Raw genomic sequence first — 24,909 nt, 5'->3', positions numbered from 1 at the left:
AGGAATAACCCCAAAATTATTGCTGAGCAGAAAACAGCCATTCAGGTGGTCGTTGACAAAATCGATGTTCCAACACTTGAGCGGGTCATGCAGAACTTCGCTATTCGTCTGCGCCACTTCATCGTCAATGATGGCAGGCATATCAAAAATGTCATAACCTAAATCCGAATATCTGTAGTGACGTTTGCGTGTTGAATAATGTGTGTGCACGCCGTAGTTTGTAACTAAATTACATTTATCTTACATAGTTCAGTAATTGTTACCCTGTATGTACGTTGTTGTCACTGATACTAGTCAACATTACACTGATAAACAGAATAATTATTGCTTGACAGCTTGTTGATCCTGCTGAAACGCGCTATAGCAGTGGTTCTGGGTGGCATTGATTCGACAGATCCATGGTAGCTTTCTGGAGGTACGTGGCATCAGATTCCCATAAATTACAGGCTGTTGGTTTGTCGGCTTGGAGCTAGTGCCCGATACCGTCCCAGATGTTTTACATCTGTTTCAGATCAGGCAAATTTGGTGGCTGTGAAATCATGGTGAAACTGGCGTCAGCCTTTCAAATTACTGTATCACATTCCGACATCGTGGCACCCAGTCGTAGTGTGGATACTGTCTGAAAAATATGCCGTCAGTAGAGTTAGTGGTGAAAAATTTATAAATTAAAACGTGAAGACTGATGCTGTAGTCTTACTAGATGAACAGCGAGACTATAGTGTGCTATTAACTTTCGTGCTTTCATTACTTTGTACAGGATGTCAACAAGAAAAAGTTTCGAAAGTGTTTGATTGATTGATTAATTTAGGGGGTTATGGGACTAAACGGCGAGGTCTTCAATCCTGCGATTCCGAACTTAGACGCGGAAGAGAGAGGGTCCACTAAAAGTGGACGGATAAGTCAGAGGAGTCAAACTACAAAACGAGGAAATTAGAATTACATTAATACCTTGAGCTGCTAACGGGTGTCGATATATATCAACGGGGACAGGTGAAAATGTGTGCTCCGACCGGGACTCGAACCCGGGATCTCCTGCTTACATGGCAGACGCTCTATCCATCTGAGCCACCGAGGGCACAGAGGATAGCGCGACTGCAGGAAGTATCTCCCGCACGCCTCCCGCGAGACCCACATTCTCACCTTGTATGTCCACACTCTACATTCGTTGTGTCCCACCTCAGCACACTCATTACTCGTGCAAGACATTCTTACTAAGTCCCGTAACAGTTCGGGGAATATGTGTGCATCCGCACAGAAGAAGAAGGTCATGACGGTGTTGACAGAACTATATACTTCGGACATGTCCGAAAGAACAGACACCATATCCATGTAAGTATAAAATGAGGAAGTTAAAACACACAGTAGAAGGCATAAAACTAGAAAAACAGAGGGGGTAGCGTAAAAGGGCGGCCTTTCGACGGGGGAGTGATCATGTGTTACAGACCGAGAAGATATGGAGAGGTCCCAACCACAACCATCCTACCGCTACTCCAGGAGTCGATAATGTTTGAAATTCCGTTTAAAGTTTGTTGGAAGTCGTTACGAAATCTCTTTCTCAAAAGGGCAAAGTCGATTAATATGTACTGGGTTATCCGTGTGCTGTGAGCTACCTGGAGACACACACATACTTTCTAACTGTAATACTTGATTTGTTTTGTTCAATGTTTTATATAAAATAATAACTCTTATTGCAGGGACAGTAAGAATTCTGCGTGCGAGGAGTGCTCTCACACGCGTGCAGGTCTCTATCTCTTGGCTGCACACTTTCTCCACTACCGTGCCATACTGTTTGAACCGGAGGAGGGGGAACTGTGAACGCGCCGCTTTTAGATGGCAATACAGTTCTGCAAGATACAATGAACGTCTTAACTGCGGCTTGGTTTCATATTTCACATTTCATTTCAAAACAACATCGATCTTAAACAAAACAAATTTTAGTATTATTTGATTATCTCTGGTACACTAAAGACGTAATAAAAATTTTATCTGGTACTAGCTGTCGGCATACAGATAGACGCAGATAGTTTCGCAGATTTCCGTCGCTGAGGTTGCCAAGTACTCCCGAATTATCTAGTTCATAATCGAAAAATGCCTTACATGCTTATACATTGATCGAAGTACTGTAACATCTTTGCAACCTCCATATGGGGAATTGGAAACTTTTCCTAAGAAGACGATGTATATCTCCAAGACAGTTTTAATGTAAAGGAATTGGTCTGTCAATGTTGTGTACATAGTTCCGCGCAGTCAGCGCGTACACAACTTTCCCATTAGAGCGCGCCCCGCTAAGCACAACAGCGTAGGCGCAGCGCTCGTCCGTCTCCGCACTACGAGATGGCGCTGCCATAGAGACGGACCTATTTCTGCTTCCGCCGATCCGCGTATTAATATGTAACGCAGCCAATGAGATTGCTGCTTACGTAGAACCTCTTCTGCTCGCGGATCACACTCGCGCAGTGATACCTGAACGCGCGAGGTATTATAACGAGTGTACAGACCTCCGATTAGTCAGTCTGCATTTGTCTGCAGCAGCCTGCATTAGTCTGTACCAGTCTATAGTCAATCTTTGATGACCCACCAATACCATTATTTCTACAAGGACTGCACTGGGTCTGCACCTCTGGTGGCCCACCAATACCACAATCTCTACCAGGATTACAGTGGGTCTACTCTGTGATGACCTACCTACCAATATTCTTCAAAACTTCGAATGACTCTGCTGTGGGTTTGCTCTGTTGTGGCCCATTACCTGTCTGCATGTCGAGAGTCAGCACTGTCTTTCCGTTGGAAGGACAACACTACTTCTTCAAGACTGCATGGAAATCCACTACTTCCGTGTGCATTTTCTTTTACTGCTCAGACTTTGAGAAAACACTGCAATTTTACTGTGATGAATGATCAGGACCGTCTTTATGGACTGTGAGAAAATTTTAGCTTTTGGCCAACATTCTATCAATAAGTGTGTGCATTTGATATCTTTGTTATTGTAATTATGAAAAATTTTATCAAATCATTATTGGCCACTGCCCAAAACAATTTGTAAAAATTTTTGTGGGGAGCATGGGGGCTATGTAAGTAGGCTGTTTATGTTTTCTTATCGGCAACGGCACGTAGCGCTCTGTATGAAAAATCACTGGCTGTGTTGTGTGCAGTCTGAGGCTAGTTTGCAATGTTGTCTGCCATTGTAGTGTTGGGCAGATGGATGTGAACAGCGCGTAGCGTTGAGCAGTTGGAGGTGAGCCGCCAGCAGTGGTGGATGTGGGGAGAGAAATGGCGGAGTTTTGAAATTTGTAAGACTGGATGTCATGAACTGAGATATATATATTGACTTTTGATGACTATTAAGGTAAATACATTGTTTCTTCTCTATTAAAATCTTTCATTTGCTAACTATGCCTATCAGTAGTTAGTGCCTTCCGTAGTTTGAATCTTTTATTTAGCTGGCAGTAGTGGCGCTTGCTGTATTGCAGTAGTTCGAGTAACCAAGATTTTTGTGAGGTAAGTGATTTGTGAAACGTATAGGTTAATGCTAGTCAGGGCCATTCTTTTGTAGGGATTTTTGAAAGTCAGATTGCGTTGCGCTAAAAATATTGTGTGTCAGTTTAAGCTCAGTCACATATAAATTTTTCTAAGGGGACGTTACATATGGCCCACTGTAGTCCTTGTAGAAATAATGCTATTGGTGGGTCATCAAAGATGCAGACCCACTGTAGTCCTTGCAGAGATGGCCAGCAGCCATCTGTTGTGACTGTGCAGGTGCACAATCACCATTGAAGAGTCTTGCGGATAATATAGCAAGTCCATAACCACCACTCACAAAGTTTTTGGAATTGTCCTTAGAACCAGCAATGCTGTTATCCAGTCCCTTGCTGAATTATTAACACACGTGTAAACACTAACAGTCCCTACTTCTCACATATTGTCCATATACTATGACCAACAGAAACGTGTGCAGTGAAATGTAACTTACAAGTTACTTAATTTGTCTGTGCCTAATAAGATTATCATATTCCTGTACATAGCCATGATGAGAAATGTATAGACACTTTGTCAAGTATCAGAGATATGTGAGAATAAGATTAACGTACCACGACTAAAGCAACTTCAGATTGTCAATTCTAAATAGCATCCAGAACCAAGTTATTTTTATGCTTGTTATTATTTTAACAAATGTGTGTGAAAATTAATCAAGTTCTGTTTAAAGTTGGTCACCGTCAATCTGCTACTCTAAGCGTGCAAGTGACATTTCCAACATCTGACCTAACGGCAGAAGATAAACACGCCACGATAAGACCACGAGACATATTGCTGACACTCGCCTACTTTGTTAGAGCGACAAGTCAAATAATCTGATGGTGTGTGTACCGAAGGTTGGGTTGTTCGGGGGAGGAGACCATACAGCGAGGTCATCGGTCTCATTGGATTAGGGAAGGACGGGGAAGAAACTCGGCCGTGCCCTTTGAAAGGAACCATCCCGGCATTTGCCTGGAGCGATTTAGGGAAATCACGGAAAACCTAAATCAGGATGGCCGGACGCGGGATTGAACCGTCGTCCTCCCGAATGCGAGTCCAGTGTCTAACCACTGCGCCACCTCGCTCGGTGTATCGAAGGTCTTACAGTACGAGCCGGCCGCGGTGGTCTAGCGGTTCTGGCGCTGCAGTCCGGAACCGCGGGACTGCTACGGTCGCAGGTTCGAATCCTGCCTCGGGCATGGGTATGTGTGATGTCCTTAGGTTAGTTAGGTTTAAGTAGTTCTAAGTTCTAGGGGGCCTATGACCTAAGATGTTGAGTCCCATAGTTCTCAGAGCCATTTGAACCATCTTACAGTACGCACACCACAAACAGGAATCACACTGACTGCAAACGACAACTCCGCCAATGCACTGCCCTTTTATACCTTGTGTATGTGAGACAACCGCTATTTGTACATGTGCATATCACTATCCCAAGACTTTTGTCACTCAGTATAATCATGTAGTGTTAAGTAGAAGTGTTTCCTATGGTTGGTATTGTCCAAGTTATTTCAAAAAGATTTCCATCGTGGAAACGTATGGGAAATACTGACGCCTGTGATCGAAGTCTTCACGAATGACGTTCGGCGTCGGTGGCCGCGGGTTGCCAGGCAACGGCCTCAGCTCCGGCACCAGGAAGTGGGGCGAGGAGCAGTGTCATCCGCCTGCGTGGTGCCTACGCTAACCGACCTCCGGCGCGACCGCGGGTCGAGTTTTCCCGACGACGCTCGCATCAAGATTGAATTGAAGCCTCCCCGGTCGAACGGACGGACGGACGGACGGACGGAGGCCGCCACGACGGCGGAATCAGATCGGACGTGACGCCGCCGCAAGTAGATGGCGCCCCGATCGGCCCTTCTGCTACTCTACCGAGCGGCGATCAGGGGTTTGCGGTATGCGTTTATCCGACACAGGGGTCAGCCAGGCGGAACACGGAGCGAGCTTCGTCTGTCATCCGTACGAAGTAAGTATGAACGGTGACAGCGACCTAAACTCTAAGTACAGTTACTTACGTGACTCATACATGATTCTCGACTTCATTGTCATCGCAATTTCCGTAATTTCCAAGAATGATTGCCCATCGAAGTCGCTGGGTCCAAACGATACATATCGAAAGTGTGATCGGAAATCGATCATGCGACTCCAGTGGCAGCCGTTACGAGTATGTTTACGTTGGTCACTACAGCAACGACAAAAGAAGAGCGTTACAAAAATATTTTCAATTGCAAAGGAGACGACTTACCTTACTCGTCGTCGCTGTTGTCGTCATGCGAAAGACCATTACGGTGGTCTGGACGGATAATTTGGAAGAGTCGAACCATGTATTCTTCCTGGTACTCTTTCCTTTTCCGCACTGTCCGCAATGAAATCTTAACGGTATTTCAGCAAATTGTTCTTACCGAGTTTTACACACTTTGCACCACCAAAATCTAAACAGTCCCTTCTTTCCTCGTCCGGTAGGACTCCATATCTGCGACAAAAAGTCGAACAATTTTCTACGATGGATAAACATGTAATCAGATTCTTCCATGTGACAGAATCCTCCGAAGAAACGTCGAGAACACCAGAAATCCCACTCACTAACGACATAAATCGTGCCGGCTTGAGTGGCCGTGCGGTTCTAGGCGCTACAGTCTGGAACCGCGCGACCGCTACGCTCGCAGGTTCGAATCCTGCCTCGGGCATGGATGTTTGTAATGTCCTTAGGTTATTTAGGTTTAAGTAGTTCTAAGTTCTAGCGGACTGGTGACCTCAGAAGTTAAGTCCCATAGTGCACAGTATCATTTGAACCATTTTTTGAAAATAAATCGTCTGTGTTTCCCTAGCAACTCACAAATAACTCACGGAGGTATGTAATTTAGAGCAAGTAAGGGAACGACGGAAAACACATAAAAATGACGATCACAAATAATTGAGCACAAAGCTCGCCACCGGAGTCGCTGATCGATTTCTGATCGCACTTTCAATATGTATCGTTTGAACCCAGCGACTTCGATAGGCAATCATTCTTGGAAATTACCGCAATTTCTAGTAATTAAATTACACACGTGACACGTAGTTCGATTATGATGTTGAAATTAATGAACTGACGTCGTCTTTTTTGGCTGCTACTATAACACGTGCAATGAGCCACTGATGATTTTTGTACTTCTGTGCGATGTCTGGGGCCATTTTGTGAATCGGTTCGTCTGTTGTTACTTCGATTTTACGGGAATTTGTTGGAAATCTGATACGTTGTGTGGATCCATCGATTGCCGCTTTCCATTTCCCAGTATTTCACATACTCCATCACACTGTTCGTGGAACCTTCTTCTCCACGTTAACAGAATGCTGTGTTACTACATCCCATTCGATCTAGATGTTAGGGATACGGGCCATGAACTGTTAATAGATGAACCATAGCTCTAGTAGGGTCCATGTCACGCGTGATGAAGCTCTTCTCAATTCCTGGGAATATCTCTTATACCTGCCCTGCAATGCTTCTAGGGCTACAATGAAACCGTCATTAGCGTAATCGCCATCCTCGTAGTTGTTAGCCAGCTGTCACTGATCTTCTTCCTTCAAATTTAATGTAGATGAAAAAACCTTCCCTGGCGTGCGCACAACTCACGCAATTGGATGAAAGGTGGAGGAACTCTCTTCATCTGGGGCAAAGAACCACTTTTGTGTATGTAGATTATCGGGTCAACATGAATTTTGGGCTAGACCCAGACACTAAGGGCCAGCTAGCGGAGCTTCACGGTGTCGGCAACCGCTCTCTATTCATTTGGACGCCAGCCGCATCGTCATTACAGGAAAAGAACTGGCTAATCAAAGGGCCAAGCATGTAACGGCTGAAGAATTGCTCGATCTCGCCGCCACGGACGCACGATTCGAACTACGACGCCTTATTCTAAAAGGATGGGAAGAAGGATGTCATCTTGACATCACTCAACGAATTAAGACCGGACAGAGAAGCGTACCTGCATGGGAGAACTCTCGAAGAGCTTCGCTGAAATTATCAGTATTGCCATATATGTGACCACACCACGTTTACACATGATTAGATCGTTAAAGGGCCCACTGTGACGTGAAAGTGACACCTCCCCAAGAGTGGCCCATATATTTGTGGAATGCCCCAATCTAACCAACATGAAGATAATACCGAAGTTGGAGGTATCCCTACACCTTCCACTCGCAGACGATGAAATGGCGAAGCTTGCTTATACAAGATTATACAGTTACTACAATAAGCTGTTAAGTTCCTGCAGTTTCGGTACGAAGAAGGGCACCACCAAGTCGCCGCCTACCTTACTGCACCACTGTGCTGATACAACAACACGTTCTGATAGCGAGCCATCTTAGTTATCATCCTGGATATGATATCGAACCGCTCCAACATCGCCACCACAAATTCATCTCCTGGAATCGAAAGCTACCATACGTTTCCTCTGCATCATTGACAGCCATTGGACACTCAGCTTTCGAAGGGACCAGTGACTATACTGTTGGTCCAGTCGAGCAACAATTATCATCAGACAGACAGGGACAGGAATATTAGCATGTAAGCGTCTGTCGACCTCCAAATAACTGGTGCACAATCTCGAAGTGGACGAGGGTGGAGAATGGACTCTGTCGCTTTATTTTCAAATTAACAAATGGTTCAAATGGCTCTGAGCACTATGGGACTTAACTTCTGAGGTCAGCAGTCCCCTAGAACTTAGAACCACTTAAACCTAAGTAACCTAAGGACAGCACACACATCCACGCCCAAGGCACGATTCGAACCTGCGATCGTAGCAGTCGCGCGGTTCCGGACTGAAGCGCCTAGAACCGCTCGACCACAGCGGCCAGCCTCAAAGTAACATGTGAACTACGTGGGCAAGTAAAGCGCATCAAACAAGCTGCCAAATAATGTCGCCACTAGGAGATACTGTATACCAACAATGGCCGGATGGTTTCGTGGAGTTTACCAAATGTGTGCGGCCGCAGAAGCAGTAGGGAACCCTTGAAGTGCGGCTCACGCAAATAAAATAACACAGCCCTCGTTATGCCGGCAGGACACACACACCTAGCGCACAAGTAGTGGAGGAAAGATGCGAGTAGAAGGAGGCAGTTTCAGCGTCTCCGTGTCTTGCACGAGGGTCGCGTGTTGACGCAGCGGCGGGAGGGGGGAAGCGGACGCAGCTGGCAGCCGCCGACGTGTTGTTCCAAGGGTGGGGTGTCCGTCCGCTAACTGAGTGGCTTTCTTCTTCTCCTGCTGCTGCTGCTGTTGGTCCAGCGAGCCGCAGTGTGTACTCACGGCGCGGCGGGACGGAAACGCGGCGCACCCACGCTAGCAGATGGGGGACTCGCAGCAGGAACAAATCCCGGGCCAGCGAGTCTGGATGGCGGCGAGCGCAGGTGCGGGGCAGACGCAACGTGTGACTTGCCAAAGGCTTTGTTGGCTCTGCCGGTTTCCTATACTTCCCTGTGAGTCTGGCAAGTCGTCCGGCTAAACTTCAGTATTAGCCAGGACGGAAGGAAACAAGGTTCATTTGGCTCTGAGCTCTATGGGACTTAACATTTTCAGGTCATCAGTCCCCTAGAACTTAGAACTACTTAAACCTAACTAACCTAAGGACATCACACACATCCATGCCCTAGGCAGGATTCGAACCTGCGACCGTAGTGGTCACGCGGTTCCAGACTGAAGCGCCGAGAACCACTCGGCCACTCCGGCCGGCAATGACAGGAGAGTAATGAAATTTCGGTAGTACATTTGTCTAGGTAACATATGTAAGTGATTAACATTGCAATATCATGGCCTAATGTAAGCGAAGCGCGTGATGAGCCCTTGCAAATGTGAAACGCTGGCACTTCATTAACCGGTCTAACCACTAGAATTTTGAATCGAAGCACATGAAAATGTGCATGCATTTGCTCCACAGGTTTCGCATGTCAGTTTATCGGATAGAGTTTCATGCGTCTTGCATTTGGTCGGTCATTGCTGGGACGATTAATGAAGGTTGCAAGTGTCGTCCGATGATGTCCGGTGTGTGCTCCAGGAGAGACAGGTCTGGTGATCAAGCGGGACAGTCGACACACTGTAGAGCATGTTAGGTTACAACAGCGATGTACGGGCGAGCGTTATCCTGTTAGAAAACACTCCCTGGAATACTGTTCATGAATGGCAGCACGACATGTCGAATCACCAGACTGACGTGAAATTTTGCAGTCAGGGTGCGTGGGATAACTACGAGATTGCTCCTGCTGTCGTACAAAATCGAACCCCAGACAACAACTCCTGGCGTACGTCCAGTGCATCTAGCCCGCAGACAGGTTGTTTGCAGACCCTCAACTGCCTTCCTCCTGACCAACACACGGGCATCACTGGCACCGAGGCGGAACCAGTTTTCATCAGAAAACACAACAAGCCTCCACCCTGCCTTCCAATGAACTCTCGCGCGACATCACTGAAGCCAAAAATGGCCGTGGTTTGCGGTCAGCGGAATGCGCAACACAGGGCGTCTGGCTCGGGGCTACCTCTGAAGTAACGAATTTATTACAGTTTGTTGTATCACTGCGTTGCCAACTGCTGCTCAAATTGCTGCTGGAGATGAAGTACGACGAGCACAATGGTCTTCCTTTCCGGTAGTGTCACGTGGTCGTAAGGAACCTGATCTTGCGATTGTACACTCTCGTGACCACCGATGTCAGCGATCATGTACAGTGGCTTCTTTCCTGTCAAGTCTTTCTGCGATATCTCAGGAGTATCCAGCTTCTCGTAAATTTATTACACGACCTCGTTCAAATACCTTGAAGTGTTAACAAAGGCGTCTTTGTCGCCTTAAAGGCAGTCTTGACTAATATCAGCTCACCGCGTCCAAATGTCAGAGGTAATTAACGCTCACGACCGTTACAATGATTTGCATCTTTACAATGGCACTACTAGTGCCGCTCTTATGCGACTGATTCGAAATTTGTTTCTTTCAGATACAGAAATACGCCTACCAACTTTCGCTTATGTCACACAACTCCTTCCTGGTATTACAGTTTTTTCTTTAGCTTACATGAACTAAACGCGGTTTTGTGCGATATTATATCGTAAAACCAAGGAACAACTTTGGTCTGCAGCGACACGTTGTTACGTGGTGTACGGCGTACGGTTTTCTCCGAAATCTGCAGTAACGTCCAAGTTGGTGGTTAGGTTAGGAAGTAAGACAACAGCTCCATATGCAGTGCTACAAATTTATTCTTCCTGTAAGTATTGTTACGATAACGCAATCCTTCATTGATTTCGCTGTCATTGCCTTCAGGAACTCTCGTTGTGAAAAAAAAAAAAACAAAAAAAAAACATTCGGTTTATTTGGGGTGTCAAAAGCGGATAAAACTCGAGCTTTCGACTACGTCCTCCATCGTCTCCGTTAGGAACAAAGGACTGTCGTGGCTGCTGTTCTGATGGCCATTCATAGCTAACAGACAACTTCGGAATGGTCGGCGTATGTTTTCATTACGTCATGCTGCTACAGTTTGCGTTCACGTTTGCACTGGTGGTGCCATCGCTCTTGCAGGAATATAAATATTTTAGCGTCTCAACTCCGAGAGCTAGCTTTTTCGCGCCACTAGTATTATAGATGTCATCCCGTTGGAAGATGTTCTCAAACATGCGGTGTCCACCACAAGTGTAGCCACGACAGTGAACTGTTCAAGTACAGTATGTACTATTCTCGTGGGAGAGTCCGCCAGTTGTACCGAACTTGCTTCTGATTTGTCGGCACATTTTGGTGTTAGGCGCCAAAACGCTTAACTTCTCTTATTATTTATTTATATTCTTTTCATAGTATTTAACCCAGTTTGCAGTATGACAATCTGTCATCGATACCCTACGAGTCTATCGTTTTTGGTTATTAAATTTCACTAGTTTCAAGAAACATAAGAGTAATGATAATACAACCGAAGTGCTTCGGAAACCTTCGGGTTGCTTTGGCGCTACTGGGAGACGAAGTATTTCGGCTGCGCTAGTCAGTATGTTTCGGGCGTTCTGAAGGTCCTGTCACGGAACTCTGTTTCGGGTGTTCTTTGGAACCGGACGTGTACCTCTGTTTCGGGTGGACATGTCGTACTCTATATCGGAAGTCATCAAAAAAGTTACCGCATTGTTAAGAAAGCTATGTCGAGTGTTGGCGAAGACAGTGTAAAAAGTGATATTTTAAAATATAAACAAACAGGATACATTAATGAGAGATGTCGCCTACCACATTGTCAGTACTACAGATCTTGCCCTCTGTCGATACAGAGACTAACCTAGGCAAGTGGCATCCCACAAAAAAAAAAAAAAAAAAAAAAAAAAGCACAAACAGAGGTTCAAGTTCGAGATGACAGCATAGCAGACTCAGCCGAAGAAGATCACACGACCGACGTGGTCTCTTCTGCGCTATGGACATAACTTTAGAAGACGACAGGTTGGCGGAAAGAACGGTTAGAATCTCTTATTCAATCTCTACGGATCTATCCAGCTTCCAGATCTGACTTCCAACGCGACAACGTATAATTTGTAATAGTTCAGAAGATAGACGTATTAATTGTGGTAGTTCGATTCTTTAAAGAATCCGTGGCGAGGGGTTGGGTTTCTGGTCTTGATATAAGAGAACTATGGCGTCCTCTCAAACGGCTTTAATGTAGGTAGAACGTTGAAAGCTAGTCACACTTCTTTCGTATTGCAAGTCTCAGTACGTCCTTGACTGATAACAACTGCCGTCTTAGCGAGATCGTGGGGAGCTGCATGCAATATCCTTATAACCAGGAGCACCACAGCGCTCCCTAACGATGTTATTACGAACGAGGTACTAAACTGGAATTTAATGCGACACTAAGCACTCGCAAATACCACGCGCGTGCTGCTCACATCCACTACAGCGGCGGATTTCGCGAGCACTTCGGCATTACTTTCGATCCCGCGGCGACACGTGCATTACGACGAAAGTCGTATTTCCATTACCGATATCCTATCGGCGTATTTCCTCGAGATCCGGGGCGGGACGGCAGCGCAGCTCGCGAGGTGAGGTAATTGGAGGTTACGGGACAGGCAGTCAGATCGCGCGGGCAGCCAGGTTCCCGGTATCTGGTGCGCCGCAGCACGACCACATGGTCGTTCGATATAATCGGCCGGCGGCCGCTCGCTTTGCTCGTTTGCTTGCCGAGCAGACGCCGAAGGGCGCCTAACGGGCCGCCTCTCAAGTTCGCAGCCGGCGCGGAGGGCTCCGGGGAGCCGCGGCGCCGACGCCCGCTAAGCTGCCAGCCAAAGAGCTGGGCGGAGCGGAGCGCAACAGCTCGCGCTAGAGCAAACACCTGGCTGGCAGAGATCGCTTAACGAGCCGTGAGGCCCGCCGCGAGTCGACAAGGCATACGCCACTGCGCTACCAGGCAGAGGGGCCAGCCGAACAATGCCTCCACAGCGGAACTCCAGCCGAGCTTCTGCAAGGTGGTCACGTAGTTTGGTTCAAATGGCTCTGAGCACTATGGGACTTAACATCTGAGGTCATCAGTCCCCTAACACTTAGAACTACTTAAACCTAACTAACCTAAAGACATCACACACATCCATGCCCGAGGCAGGATTCGAACCTGCGGCCGTAGCTGTCGCGCGGTTCCAGACTGAAGCGCCTAGTACCGCTGGGCTACAACGGCCGGCTCACGTAGTTTGTAACGACACAAGTACGTCACACAGTGTAGGAATGTTCCATTTAATTTCGTGTAAGTTATTTTGTTATCTGCTGTCAAAACTTTTTTAAAAAAATACGATCAGTAGCAGGGCAGTTATAAAAATCTGTATACAGCTAGCAGTGAGATGATATAGCACTGAGGGCTTGTATGCCACCTAACGGCAGCACGGTAAAGTAAGGCAGATTGCTGCTATGGTGCTGCCACCACCGTGCGAAGTATGCAACCAATGATCTGTAACTGTGTTTTAAATGTATAACTGTAAATAATGTTTTTTGTGTTAACTGCCAAATGTTGTTAATTAGATCTAAGTCTTAAAAGTATTATGAACCTTTACAACTAAACCAGTAACGAGTCATGGTTTTAGACTTAAGTTAAAATCTAAAGGGACTTCCACGACTAGAGTAAGGCGGTAGAAACGTGGCGACAGAAAGTTCGAGTCGAAAAGTTTGTGAAGTAGCGTGTGGTGTTACGCCCACATACCTCGGATGGACGAGAAATTATTGCTATACGTAATTCTACAGTATTAAGCACCAGCCGGAGTGGCCGTGCGGTTCTAGGCGCTACAGTCTGGAAACGAGCGACCGCTACGGTCGCAGTTTCGAATCCTGCCTCGGGCATGGATGTGTGTGATGTCCTTAGGTTAGTTAGGTTTAATTAGTTCTAAGGTCTGGGCGACTGACGACCTCAGAAGTTAAGTCGCATAGTGCTCAGAGCCATTTGTCAACCAAGCGGAAGTGGCAATGTTATTACGAGCGCCAGTTTGCTGTGAAGGAGGCAGACATTATGTTGCAGCATTACCCACTGCAATGGGCAAATACTACGATGGGAATTACGACGTGGAAGCCACTGTGTAAAAGCTGCTAAACCATCCATCGGTAGCAAAATTTCGCCAGAGGCCGCAATACGTTGCTTAACACCACAAAAGAACTAAAGCATTTATTTTTATGGTGGAGTTTACTATATTCTATTTTTCATAGTGACGGACATATTGTTCAATGTGTGTGAAATCCTATGGGACTTAACTGCTAAGGTCATCAGTCCCTAAGCTTACACACTACTTAACCTAAATTATCTTAAGGACAAACACACAAACCCATGCCCGAGGGAGGACTCGAACCTCCGCGGGGACATACTGTAAAAGTCATGATTAGTCATCTTCTTGTACAAGTTAAGTAATGCAAGTGTTTAAGAGCAACAAGCTTTATCACTGTATTGTTATTTCAGTAGATGTTTCGTGTGTCCTTTTTACATAGTGTGATATTTAATTAGCAACATTTTGAAATCGTAATCTGGATATACGTAGTTTAAAATTATTATTGCCTAGTAAGAAAAGCATCTGACAGTGTTCAAAGTATCAGCTTTTTTTAATATTAACGAGCATAATAAATGCCATTGCAGAAGAAGACAATAAAAGGTATTGTGCACAGTTTTCTTACTACAGAAAAATATTATTACTGTGTTGTTCAGAACATTCGATTTTACTGATTCATTGCATGTGACAAACTAAATTGATGTTTCAACGCAGGTGCAGGAAAGTGTTGTTACGTTGCATTGAAGTAGTGTCAGTTCAAAAATTCTAAACGTTGAAATTTATCAGGATACATCAGCGTGCAAATTAATTTTCAGTCAGTGGTCAATTCTACGTAAAAATGTTAAAGGAAAATGTTTATTAGTTATAAAAACTAGAAACAACACCACGCAGTAACTATGCATTTTTAATGCTTAGCAGGACCGTTTCACTCAACATTTCAATGTTATTTTGCATGAAAGTGCCTACAGTTTAAAACAGGTTTATTGTGTATTGCTGAAAGTTTGTTTTGCTACGGCAATGAAAGTAATACATGCGTAGGATCCATATTGTCTACGTGCACGGTATGTCGCTATTTCAAAGTGGTTATGACTTAAATTGTGTGCTCTCATCCCCCTTCTTTGCTTATCAAGTTACTATATCGGTTAATGTTATTCAAAACTGAAGAATGTGTGGTAAGAGCTTGGCTCTGCAGTACCCAGCGTGATTTGTGACATCAACAGTGAGGTCATAATGCACACGAGTGTCAGCCAATTAAAATGACGAGTCCGTACGCCGACCACGGTCATTTATAGGCGAAAACTAATCCATATAAGGATAGAACTGGGTGGGGCATCGCAAGTTCCATCAAGGGAAATTGACAGTGGAAGCTGCCACTTTTGAACGTCATAGATATCGGTCGATACTTGCGATTGATGCCATTTTCGTTTTGCAGAAGAAATCAATGCCCAGAACTGCCTAAATATTCATTGAAGGAGGAGGAGGTAGAGGAGATCAGTGTTTAACGTCTCGTCGACACCGAAGTCATCAGAGACGGAGCACAAGCTCGGTTTAGGGAAGGATGGGGAAGGAAATCGGCCGTGCCCTTTCGAAGGAACCATCCCGCCATTTGCCTGAAGCGATTTGGTGAAATCACGGAAAACCTAAATTAGGATGGCCGGGCGCGGGTTTGAACCTTCCTCCTCCTAAACAATCATTGGAGGTACTACTGTAGATATTAACAGAAATGACAAGATCGAGAATCGAACAAGTGTAGTCGAAGTTGAACTCCGTCTCATCTTAGATGACAACAGAAATTCTAGCCGAATACCTGCAAGATGATCAAGTAGCTCCATGAAGGGAATCTGTCTATGAAATTTACCACTTGTGAATATCATAGATATTGGTAAACGCGAACGTTCGATAACATTTTAGTCTTTGATAAACAAGGGAAATGCCGCGAGAAACGGCTTCTAGTTCATTAGATATAGTGCAATAGACTTTGAAAGAATCACTGAATATACAACCACTGCCTTCCAAGGTTGAACCATAAAAAAAAAATAAAAAAAAAAAAATGAACAAGTGCGAAAAAGACTCGCGCTCCGAGAGTTACGTACAAACTTAATTTTGTATATTAGGTAATAAAAACTGCGTGTAGCTCAGTGGCCTGGTGCAAGTCTTCCTATTGGACACCACTTGGATGACTTGCTCGTCCCAAACCTACCCCATTTATTTAACCGGGGAAAGCAGACCTACAATTTAAAGTGGAATCCCAACCATTGTCGTTTTTCGAGAGTCCTCGCATTGTTGAGAGGTGAATGCTCGTTTTAAACGAAGACTGATAAGTCTATGCGTAATATATTCATAAGCCGACCGGAGTGGCCGAGCGGTTCAAGGCGCTACAGTCTGGAACCGTGCGACCGCTGCGGTCGCAGGTTCGAATCCTGCCTCGGGCATGGATGTGTGTGATGTCCTTAGGTTAGTTAGGTTTAAGTAGTTCTAAGTTCTAGGGGACTGATGACCTCAGAAGTTAAGTCCCGTAGTGCTCAGAGCCATTTGAACCATTTCATATATTCATAGGTTTTTACGAGTGTGTGACATCAGGCAATAGGCCCCAATATCGTCCCCGCTCTCCCTAGGAACTTTCGGTTTACACCGTTGGCGACAAATGTTGAGCTACACGTACGTGCCTGACCCCAGTCCAGTGTTTTGTTGAGAGAGTTTGCTGTGTGGAGCAGCTACCAAATCAGCAGCCTGCAATTCCTACGGTGATCATTTCTTTTTAATCAGTTAGGATACATGAGTAATAATAGCATCGTTTTAATAGAGTCATTTAAATTTCTTAGCGGAGAATGAGTTGGTGACTCAGTGGGTATAATGTCAATCAGGCTAAAGGTCGGGATTTTAATCCACAGCTGGTCCTGGCATTTACGTGTCACTTATTGCTTCTCTCACCTATTGAAAAGACTTACCAGTGTGAAAAAGGTTAGTTTGCGCCGTGGTTCCGAGTACATGTTAAACTGGAGTTTCCCCTTCAATTGCCTAAGGTCAAATCAACCTTGAGAACAGCTGTAATTTTTCAATTGTTTTCAGCTCGAAATACAGTGCCTAACGGTTTTTAACACATGCAGTGGAAAGTTTCGCAAAAGCAGCCAGACGAGCGCAAAATGTAAGTTAAAGAGTAGTTTTGCGTATATTATGTATTACGTCCATAGGTATGTAGGTGAAACTAAGCGTTAGTCTTCACTTATTGCACACAGGTTTTCAATGTCTTTAATTATTTAAGACTTTCAAGCAAAGCATTGGCAAGTATTGTATCACTGCTCTCCTCTTGTCAAGAACTATCGAGTCCCTCTACAAAAAATAGTAATTCGTCTAACCAAAGCCAGTGTCTTGGTAGATAAAGAAATAATAAATACGGTAGCAGGAAGTCTTTCTTTTCCATTCAAGCATTTCCTGGAAACGTTGTTCAAAAGGTGAAATTTTAAGCAAGAGGACATCTCATGTGATGCCGTGTATGTTGAATCAATGCTGCTAGTGCACATTTATTAATAATATAAACGCGCCAGGATAATCATAAACGACGACTGAAAAACTGCACGCCTTCACAAGGTGCGACTGTGTATTAGTGTTATGGCAACGACGAAAGGGGCCGAACTAGTGAGTACCGCTTTTTGTGGTATCAGACTTAGCAGGTGCAGTAGTGTTCAAGGCAGTTGGCGGCAGACACATGATTCTGTGAAAATCCATTAGCGTAGATCGCTGTTAAAGGTAGAGCGACAGGACGAGCGTTGCAGGTACTCGTGAGCAGTGGACGTCCCACCTGCGTTTTATCTGCTGGCTTGAAACAACAACAACAACAGCAACAGCAGTTCGTCTCGGAGTGGAAGGCAGGCCAGTAGCAGCGATAAAAGTCACTTCCAGGCGGCGACACGCGGTAGGATGTGGCCGCCTTGTCCCGTCCTGCCAAGTCGCGGGATTAGGATCTACGGGCGTCTCCTGCGCCATTATCCTGTCCTGCAGGACAGCGGAGGAAAGGGAAACCTGCCTCCGAGGCGCAACTTATCGCTGCGCTGTCCGGCGTATTCACGTCTGCTTACGACCGCCGGCTTCTGCTTTGAATGCTAAGAGAGTCAGGGGTCCCCTTGTGTTTCCATGTATACTAGTGTCCGCAGTGTAGCGAGCTGCGTATACGCGGGCTACGGCCTCGAAAACGCCGTAATAAAGCAGCGCATCTGACACACACACACACACACACACACACACACACACACACACACACACACACACACACACAGAGAGAGAGAGAGAGAGAGAGAGAGAGAGAGAGAGAGAGAGAGAGAGAGAGAGAGAGAGAGGGAGGGAGGGGGGAGGGGGCGTTCAGGTAGGGACACAATGGCCCATTGTAGCGCTAATGAACTGACATATTCATTGCCCGGTTAAGTTTTGATGGTAATGTCTGCGCGCGCAATAAATAAGGTACCGAATGAGCGCTGAATGTGAATAATATGTGGTAGGGAACAGAGGCAGCACGCGCGTGCTGTCATCACTGCCACCGTGCCTCCGGAAGCGTCATCACTGGGCGATTCAAACTGCTACTCTTACGAAGACTGCATGCCATTGTCGCGCGTAGACGGCGCCGAATCTGCCGACCCTAGGGCCATGGCACTCTACCGGGAGTTTGTTGCTGCCAGCAGTGGTGGAGGCGGAAATTATTCCATCAGCATCGCAGAAAAGGTTTTGCCACCAAAAGGGTCGGAAACGGGAGCAGAGATTTCGTCACCGGAAAAGGAATCAGTGTCTCCGAATTGAGTCTAGAACTGCCTGGAATGAGGGAATTTGCTAGTATATGTGCTTCTCTTTTCAAAGAGTGTCAAAGAGAAAGTGAATCATAACATTCTGTCCGATGTTGGACCGATCAGATCAGGCGGCCATTGATAGTACCAGACCACAAACAATGAGTCTGCAATGAGTGACAACCGTACCTCGTAAATAATCATCTGATACAGACACAAGCACGCCGTCCAGATGATTGAAATAATCGGCGCACTTTTTTTTTTTTTTTTTTTGAGACACTGAGGCTACTGCTGAACCATTGACATACCATTATGGATGTCAGCAAGAGCTGTTCAAAAATGGTTCAAATGGCTCTGAGCAGTATGGGACTCAACTGCTGTGGTCATAAGTCCCCTAGAACTTAGAACTACTTTAACTAACCTAAGGACAGCACACAACACCCAGCCATCACGAGGCAGAGAAAATCCCTGACCCCGCCGGGAATCGAACCCGGGAACCCGGGCGTGGGAAGCGAGAACGCTACCGCACGACCACGAGACGCGGGCAGCAAGAACTGTAACGGGTGTCGTTACGGATAATCAGCTTGTTCCCCATACAATCACGCGAATTTAAATCCCATTGAATCACGTGAAATTAATAACAGGTGATTTATGGAACATTGGAAATTTGTGGTAAGGTCTTATGGGACCAAACTGCTGAGGTCATCGGTCCCTAAGCTGACGCACTACTTAATCTAACTTACGCTAAGGACAACAAACACACACCCATACCCGCGGCAGGACTCGAACCTCCGACGGGAGGAGCCGCGCGGGCCGTCGGCGATGACTTAACGAATTTATATTGCTAAATAGGGGTGGCCCTTGCATTGTGAAACGTGGTTGTTGCAACTCACAGTCATTGAGATTAAACAGACACAGGAAGGCGAACTGTCTGCACGAGGACCTTACTTAGGGGGAACAACGCGGAATACTCAATTTGATTTTAACAAAAAAATGGTTCAAATGGCTCTGAGCACTATGGGACTTAACTTCTAAGGTCATCAGTCCCCTAGAACTTAGAACTACTTAAACCTAACTAACCTAAGGACATCACACACATCCATGCCCGAGGCAGGATTCGAACCTGCGACAGTAGCGGCCGCGCGGTTCCAGACTGTAGCGCCTTTAACCGCTTGGCCACCACGGCCGGCTGATTTTAACATTCATTGATAAATATCTACTACGACAACAGAATTCACATGGAAATTTCTTTGTGGGTAACACGGTTACGGATTATGTGCAGACCAATGTCCTTGAAATGTAGAAATCCTAGTTCACTTCCACGCTAGCAACCAGTTTTAACCTGTGTGAAAGTTTCGGAGCTATCGCCATGTCATAAATCGAAACTGTGGTGCCAAAATGGCTTTAAATAATTCCATCACGATACAAGGAGCGTTGCAAGTTAAGGCTCGAGAGACAGGAAGTGGTGCGGGTTCGCTCTACTGGACACCAGTACAGCGTTGGGTGTGTCCTCTCTGGAAGATCGTAAGGAAGCAACGAACTTGCTCGGTATAGGTTTTCTTGGTCAGCTTCAGAAAACCCCTGAAACCTGCAGTAAATGAGTCGAAACTCCTACGGAGACGCGGAGCAGTCTGAATCGTTGCTTCAAACAAATAGTATGCCACAACAACGATTATTCGTAGGACATCATGCTTCTCTGCAGAAACGTCATCGTCAATGCCTTTGATGATCAGATGCAATGTGGTGCTCCGTTTCCAGCAGTCATTACACCCGTTTTATAAAGTTTCGAGTTATTTAAACAGTTTTTCTGGGTGCCGCATCCTCTTGACACTTTTAGCAGTAATTAATTACCGAGACCATCGACCGTGCAACGGAATGAAACCGAGATACTTCGGAGAAATTAGTTTGATGCCGAGATTAGCTCGGCAGCTTTTGCGTATCTCGCGCGTTGCTTCCATTTATACGTGCAACCAGTAACAAACCGCTGAGAGCCGCATTTGTATCCAACAACAGACTTACTGGAGCACTTGATGTTAGCAGTACGGAGAGATGCACATTAGATTTCACTTCCCGGACGAAGTTCCCTAGTCCGTCACTGGACAGTGGTTATTCCACGTTTTCTTACTTGACGTAAATGGCGTACAGTAAAACAGTGTGCTGCCGTTAACTGGCGCCAAGTACCCGCCAGTCCCGTTACGCCGTTGCGCTCGCATTCCGCTTGTTTACTGGCGCGGTGCGGCTGTAAGAAAGGAGAAAATGTGTGCCAGCGCTGCTCGCAGCTGCAGATTCGCTGGTGTCCAAGCGAGACGAAAGTGGCCGCCCCCACACACGAATATATCGCCGAAAGAACTGCCTATACAGGATGTCGCTGGAGGAATGGTCAATATTCGGGGTTATGACAGGAACGATCATTCGAAGAAAAGAATCTGTGGTAAACATGGGATCTAAAGTCCGTACCATGGGAGATATGAGCACTTTTTCACCTTTGATACCGTAAAACAAATCTTTGCTCTCAATGGCTTGCGAGGAGGTAGTATGAATCGAAGTAAGAGATAATGGCTACTGAACATAGCCTCTAAATTGCATACCTTGAAAGCTGCGAGCACTTGTTCAGCAGAAGCGATGTGTTTCACGGTAGTAAGATGAACAAGTGCTCACAGCTCTTAATTTATGCACGTTAGAGACCATGTGTACTGGACATTTCTCTCTTGTTTGGTGCATACTACCACCTCTTAAAACATGGAAAACAAAGAGCTCGCAGTAGAGGAGATTTGATTTTCAGAGTCCATGACCCGGCCGGAGTGGCCGTGCGGTTCTAGGCGCTGCAGTCTGGAGCCGGGCTACCGCTACGGTCACAGGTTCGAATCCTGTCTCGGGCATGGATGTGTGTGATGTCCTTAGGTTAGTTAGGTTTAATTAGTTCTAAGTTCTAGGCGACTGATGACCTCGGAAGTTAAGTCGCATAGTGCTCAGAGCCATTAGAGTCCATGTTTGCTCGACATTTTTGGTTCGAATGATCCCTCCTGTAGACCAGTGGTCGTCCAACTGCGAATCAAGTATTCGTGCGGCCAGCGGTTCCATGCCGTATCTTATAATGGTATGCATCTGGCAAGTAATACGTAACAGACGAATTCAAAAACGTCAACTACGGTTAAGAGCTTCTTAAGAATGTACTCGTAGCTTTCCTGCTCAGTAAGAAACAAAAATACGGAGACGGTAATATTTCCAGATGTGCTTAATTTTAGTTCACGTTGGAGAATTCAGCCGTGAGCTAAGCTGGCCGCTTACTTCAGAGGCAGAGGAGTAAGTAGTGCGGTCTCTGTGGGGTTAGAGAATGTAAGCTGCGGAATGTTTTATTTTTTGTCTTCCAGCGCGAATCATACCTATCAGGCACTAAGATATAAATTTTGTCACGGAAGTGACATGGATTCTCATAAATTGACGTACAGCCGGGAGAGCGGTGTGCTGACCACATGCCAATCCATATCCGCATCCAGTGACGCCTGTAGGCTAAGGATGACACGACGGACGGTGGGTACCGTTTTGTGTTCGGGCGGAGTTTAGTTTTTAGTGGCATGGATTCGTGAATGCGCGTTACAGAGACGATCATCTTCAAACGCAGTATATATTTGTAATACGGAACATGTAATTACATTACTGCTGTTGTAATGCACCACAGTGTGTAGAAGAAAGAGGGTATTCACAACGTTTAGTAAACATTTTCGATAGTGTCTCACACTACACAAGAATTAAATGCAAAAACAATTACAGTTATTAACCAATTAAACATCTGCTCAAACAGGCAAGACAATTTGTCAAGCAGTGACTGTGCCACAACTGAGGGTTGCAGCAAAGTGGAACAGAAAACATTCGACACGATGTGTTCCGGGTGGTGCTCACTTTTAACGGTTAGTATTTGGCGGTTGGTAGCCAAATTATAACGACCCTACAATAGCTAGTCTATTGGGGACTCATAATATACTACTTTAGATGGGTTACTAATTAATAAAACGATCGGTACATACGCCGCCCTTGGTGCCGTTCCGCAATGACAATAGTAGCACCTGAGTGACAAAATAAGAGACAGAAGAGCGAGGCAGAAACGCCATTAGACGCCATAAGAGTAATGGCTGCTGGACAATGATGAAGCGAAACACCATTTCCACTAGCCATCGCCATATCTAACTCAACATGGAGGCGATGCGGGCATGTGACGTGGTGAGAAAAATATATATGCGGAGCTGAGGCGAATGAGGAGTCGTTATAGCGGGCCGTAAATGGGAAAACTCCACTGGGATAAGCGACTTTGAAAACAAGTAGATTGTTATGGCCTGTTGCCTGGGAGCGAGCATCTCGGAAATGGCGAAGCTGATCGGCTGTTCGTGTGGTATTGTCGTTTTTCGAGAGTCCTCGCATGGTTGAGAGGTGAATGCTCGTGTCAGCATGAACGAGAACTGGTTGCAGGACGGTGAAGCAACGAGTAAGCGAAAATGTGATGGAGGTCCACGCCTCGTCACCTAAAGTGGAGGTCGGAGGTTTGCCCGCACAGTGAGATAGGACAGATGGCGGCGTGTGTGGCAGGTATGGCGACAGAATACCGAGGATGAATGGAAACGTATCACCTGGTGATGTGGGCACGTTTCTTGCCACACCACGTCGATGGACGTGTTCAGATACGCTGTTGAAACATGCTCTGCTCCACGGACACTGGCCCGTGGGGACGCTGTTACGCTATGTGGAACATTTGCCTGGGCTTCCATGGGACCTTTAGTGATAATCTGAGTCATGCTGACAGCTATGAACTACGTGACCATTACTGAAGACCACCCGGATCCCTTCAGCTTGATGTCTTCCCCGACGGTGCCTTCCAGCGGGATAACTGCCCGTATCACAGTGACGCGAAGAGAGTGATCTTAACCACTGCAACACATCCGGGACGCTATCTGTCGCCAGGTTCTCAGTTTATGCCACTTACGTTAACTGAACGCAGACACCTGGTGTCTCATGCCGCTACAGACATCTGAAGGACTGCACATATAACAGTGTCCGTGGCGCAGAGCACGTTTCAACAGCGTATCTGAACACGTCCATCGACCTCGTGTAGCAAGAAACGTGCCTATGTGACCAGGTGATACGTTTGAAAGGTGGTGTTAAAAAAAGAATTCTGATGGTTAGACGGGTAGATCGGATAGCTAACGAAGATTTTGTAGGGAAACCAAAGCTTCATTACAATATAGACGTTCAAAGTGATGGCTGCTGCAGTCTTTATGTAGAGATGAAGAGAACTGCACAATAAAGACTATCGTTGAAAGCTACATCACGCGGGTTCGATAAAAACGCAACATTTCTGTAACTCACTTCATTATTCACATGATTTCTGAATGGACTCTCAACTGCACGCGTTCGTTTCATGTATTTGAAGCAGGAATAATTTTTTTTTTAATTATTCGCCTTTGGCGTTAACCATTCAGCGAGAGAAGCGAGTAACTTCAGATCTGGTGCACAATAGCATACACTGAAGGGCCAAAGAAACTGGCGCTCCTGCCTAACATCGTGTAGTACCCACGCGGGCACGCAGAAGTGCCGCAACACGACGTGGCACGGACCCGACTAATGTCTGAAGTAGTGCTGGAGGGAACTGACACCATGAATGCTGCAGGTCTGTCCATAAATCCGTAAGAGTGCGAGGGGGTGGAGATCTCTTCTGAACAGCACTTTGAAAGGCACGCAATAATGTTCATGTCTTGGGAGTTTGCCTACGTCCGTCGGAATGCACAATGGACATGAATGGGTGCAGGTGATCAGACACGATGCTTACATACGTGTCACCAGTCAGAGTCATATCTAGACATATCAAGGGTACCATATCACTCCAACTGCACACGCCCCACACCATTACAGAGCCTCCATCAGCTTGAACAGGACCCTGCTAGTCCCCTGCTAACATGCAGGGTCCCTGGATTCATGAGCTTGTCTCCATACCCGTACACGCCCATCCACTCGGTAGAATTTGAAACGAGACTCGTCCGAACAGGCAACATGTTTCCAGTCATCAACAGCCCCATGTCGGTGTTGACAAGCCCATGCGAGGCGTAAAGCTTTGTGTCGTGCAGTCATCAAGAGTATACG

General features: G+C 46.0%; 1 non-coding gene across 1 annotated transcript; it reads right to left on the bottom strand.

Moving 5' to 3' along the window:
• Positions 1-1,001: 1,001 nt before the first annotated feature.
• Trnat-ugu (transfer RNA threonine (anticodon UGU)) lies at positions 1,002-1,076 on the bottom strand. Its single transcript has one exon. It is a non-coding gene; the product is annotated as a tRNA-Thr (tRNA).
• Positions 1,077-24,909: the final 23,833 nt, after the last annotated feature.

The sequence above is a fragment of the Schistocerca cancellata genome, chromosome 6 (genome assembly GCF_023864275.1).
Source record: "Schistocerca cancellata isolate TAMUIC-IGC-003103 chromosome 6, iqSchCanc2.1, whole genome shotgun sequence".
Classification (NCBI taxonomy): Eukaryota; Metazoa; Arthropoda; class Insecta; order Orthoptera; family Acrididae; genus Schistocerca; species Schistocerca cancellata.
This window is presented reverse-complemented; position numbering and strand designations above follow the sequence as displayed.